We start from the raw sequence: 4,514 nt of genomic DNA, 5'->3' as shown, positions 1-4,514 counted from the left end.
TCCTTCCACTGTCCCCTGAAGAGGAAGAATCAGGGGACCCAGAGCAGGAGCTCCAACGATAATACATCTCTATCCACACCTTCTCATGTAGTCCTGGCAGCTGGTGCTGGGGTGAAGGCCTGGGTGCCCACTGAAAGGGCTCTGAGTGCCACCTCTGGCACCCGTGCCATAGGTTCGCCACCACTGTAGTAGGGGATCGGAGAAAGCAAGTATATGCCATTATTAGACCTTTAAGGGGGTTATCCAGTCAAGAAATGTTTTTTTTTAATGCATATTTAATATTCAGCTCACAAATATCCCGCCATTCAAACCCAAACATACCCCGCTCTACAGCACATCCTTACTACTGCCAACACCTGTACACAAACATGATCTTATCTCTTTATCAGATCCCAGGTTTTTGTAGTCCTTGTGTCATCAGTCTGTAATCTGGTGTCCGCAAAAAATGGTCCATGTGTCGTAGGTTTTTACAGATCCGCACAAAAAAGTGAATAAAGACTGGAGGAGGAAACAGAAAGCACCAGAAACAAAGCAGGAATCATAAAAACAAATCATTTTGCTATTTAATTAGAACAGACTACAGAAATGGCTTGTAGTCTGTTACTATGGAGACACATGCTGTAGTTCTGCTTACTGAAGAAACGGTTCAGTAAGTGGTTCATGTGTCACTGGAACAGTATTTCACATATAGGGGGGAATTTCTCATTGCTGTCTGGCGTAGAAGCAGTAAAAGAATTTGCGATTATTATACACAGGGAGCATGTGAGTTGCGGCGTATGATAAATTCCCCCCATAATCTACAAGATCGACACACACAATTGTAGATTAACCTGGTTTTATTAAAATTTTTAAAGGCACCAAAATAATATTCAGGATGCTTTTCGGCTCCCACTGTGTCTTTTTGAAACGATTGAACAAAGCTTAGTGCGAGCCAAACCGTGTCATGATTATCATGACGATGCTGCATAAGCTCGGAACAAACATGTTAATCTGCAACACCGGGTGCCGGTATTTCTTATGGATCTCCTAGGAGCTGCAGACAGAAAACAGTGGGATACTTTTAATCAAAACTACTTTTTTTTTTGTTATTCTTAGATGGAAACGAGCAATAAAAATGCTTGCAAAGGAAAGGCATATATATAAATGCTATACACACCTAACCTGCTGCAGAACTTCTTTCAATGGGACAGAATACCAGAAGTGTACACACTCTTTGCTGAAACATCAGAAAAAGAAACAAGCTAATAGGTTTATCCTAATATGTATTTTCACATAAAAGTTCCTGCCACTCAAATCCACCACTCTCTGGCTGCTTCACAGGACAGATGTCACCAGTTGCTGTGACTCCCCTGAGCTGTGTGCTGCAAAAGAGAGGAAAACTTTGGTAAGTGTCGTCACTTCAACCCATGTTTGTTATGGAGGTCAATGTTATAGAAAGATGCAGCAGTCTTTGGCGTGGCACCTGGCGTGCTGCATGTCGTGATACAGACAACTTGACACTTAGTGGTTCAGGGGTGGGATCCAGGTGCCTGTAGCTCCCTGCTCTGCCGTTTCCCATCTTGCAGGATGCGGTTGGCCTGTGAGCTGGGAAGCTTCCAGTCTCCTTTGCGCATGCAACACAATTATTACTGGCTAATGTGGGCACAATTACTACTGACTACCGGGGGTTCAGTTACAATTGACCACTGGGGGTATAGTTACTACTGACTACCTGGGACACAATTACTACCGACTACTGGAGTATAATTACTACTGTCTACTTGGGGGCACAGTTTCTTCTGGCTACTAGGGACTTGCTGCAATATGCAGCAAACATCCACCTTGTATGGAGAGGGCTCAACCCGTCCGACACCCGCAGCTGACATGTGACATACTATTAGGGTTAAATAAAATTTTCACAATTTATATTGTTTGTGGCGTCAGCTTAGGTCCATTTTATCATGACTCCGAGTTTATGTGGGGGTCCAGAGGCTATATTGACTATTTTGAGGGCACTTTTACTATATTGCCTATTGTAGGGTACTAGGCTGTGACTATATTGGCTACTGTGGTGGAAATGTTACTATATTGGCTACTGTGGAGTCCTGTTACAACATTGGCTAACATGGGGGCATAATTGTGATCATCAGGTGAACATGAGAACAGTATGTTTGTGATAAGAAGGCAGATGATGATGAAGTGAAGAACCTAAAACGCTTGTGTTGTAAAAAATAGAAAAACAAGTCGTGGCCAGTAGCAGCTGACATGGTGGTATAGGTCTTAGAAGATCATGAAAGAGGGGGACCAAATCAAACCAGATTTACAGAAAGTGCTTGTATTACCCATGTGCTCCCAATTCTGTTACATCTACCCTTTGTTATTTCTAAAATAGAGGGAGCTGCCTGGAGACTTGTTGTAATCCAATTAACTTGGTTTTGAACTTTATTTATGTACAGGGCTTGGTTCTGGTGCTATATTTATGTATATAACTTGGATCTAGAGCTGTATGCGCAGTTGACACACTGGGGCACATTGATTAAGATCCTTGCGCCAGTTTTCTGTTGGACACTGCATGTTCTTTCATGTGCAAACTGCTTGCACAGGTATTTAAAAAGGGTCTGCAGAATTTTGTACCGCAGCGGCACTATTCTTTTGCGCCACATTCAACATGCAAAGTCTGACACAAGAACAAATAGCCGGCTCCAGAGTAAGCTCCACTCCAATACAAATTCAGCATGATTAATCTTTATTCATTTCATAAACATTACATACAGGTGAATTAAAAATGAACATGGATGGCACAAAGAGACCACGTAACAAGCCTACGCGTTTCGAAGGCTACATCCTTAATCATGACTGAGTGTGTTGGACGCTCTATGTTAAAGGTGTACCAAATAAAGTTGGTGTACTCTGTCGGAGCAGTGCAGGGCGCACCCTGCATTATTCACAGGCACACTGCACTGTTTTTAGAAAATGTGCCAGAAAACGTTGTGTTTTTGGAGTGTTAAAAGGGTGTTATTAGTCCATATAATAGCATGTAGTCCAGGTAGTCCATGTCCAGGTAAGCATATATAGAATTTTATTCTTAGTTTGCTAAATAAATTATACATTTTAGGCTAGAAAACTATAAAGTTGAAACTTGTAAATTAAATTGCTTTCAGGTACAAAAAAGTCTATATAAATATTAAATTAATATAAACATCATTTTAAAGGGAACCTGTCATCAGAAATTTGCCTAATACAGCACTACCAGCATGTTGTCAAGCAGTTGAACAGCTTCTAGATCACGTTTTCTTTTACGACCCATCTTGGTGGCATCACCCAGAAAACCAAATTTGAAGTTAGATGTATAAAGTCAGAGAGGTGGAGAGTTTAACATTAAAGTCATGCTCCCCCTGCCTCTGAACGCCCCCTCCCATGTGATTGACAACATCGGCCGGACTTCAGGAGATCTGATCACTGATGTCCCTGGACGCAAGACCATCAATTACAGTCAAGGGGCATTTTAAGGCAGGGAGAGCTTGACTTCAGTGTTAAACTCTCCACCTCCTTGACTTCATAAAATCAATTTACATCTCACTTCAAAGTAGATTTTCTGGATGATGCCACCACACCAGGCAGAAAAATCATCTAGAAGCTGCTCATCTGCTTGACAACATAGTGCTAGTGGTTTATTAGGCCAATTATTGATGACAGGTTCCCTTTAAATGTTGTAATTCTTTATTACAGTAGGTATACAACAGACTTCTCGCTCCCAAAGTAGGGAGTCTGTTAACCCCCTTCAAACGGCCGAAGTATATTTACATTGACTGGTCATAAAGGGGTTAAAGTAAATCTACCATCAAAATCAGGCCTGAGCTTACTCCCAGATTATCTTATATTTGTTATCCATGGCTCCTTCTAAAATTGACTTTTGAATTATGCTAATGAGTCTGAGGTGATACCCTAATCCAGTGGTGGCTAACCTATGGCACGAGAGCCAGAGGTGGCACTGAGAGCCCTTTCTGTGGGCACTCAGGCCATCACCAGAGAGGACTCCAGGTATCTTCCTGCAGTCCCAGGCAGCCCAGGACTTGCTGTGCACAGAGCTATTTTAAAGTGACAGTGCTACCTGGGACTACTGGAGGAGTGGGAAGGTGTGGACAGATCTGGATTATCATTGTAGCTCCTGCTCCAGCCCGACAATACTTCCTGTTTATGGGACCCTGGAGGGAAGCTACAATGATACAATGATTTATACTCCCAATGATTTGGGAGCATAAATCCCAAATTTCTGTGTTGGCACTTTGTGATAAATAAGTGGGTCTTGGTTGTAGTTTGGGCACTCGGACTGTAAAAGGTTCGCCATCACTGCCCTAATCCCTCTGTGATCTGGCTTTACAGGCTGTTACACTGTCTCACCATACCCCTGCACTGTGGTTATTGGCTGAGAATAAGCACAGACTATAGGCAGAGCTGCCATTCCATCACAGAGCTGAGCTCCGTTACTATGTGTCAGCGCAGACCCGTCCCACCTTATTTTCATGGCGGGTGAC

Source organism: Engystomops pustulosus, chromosome 9 (assembly GCF_040894005.1).
Source record: "Engystomops pustulosus chromosome 9, aEngPut4.maternal, whole genome shotgun sequence".
Classification (NCBI taxonomy): domain Eukaryota; kingdom Metazoa; phylum Chordata; class Amphibia; order Anura; family Leptodactylidae; genus Engystomops; species Engystomops pustulosus.
The sequence above is the reverse complement of the archived record's forward strand: the minus strand, read 5'-3'. Positions refer to the sequence as shown.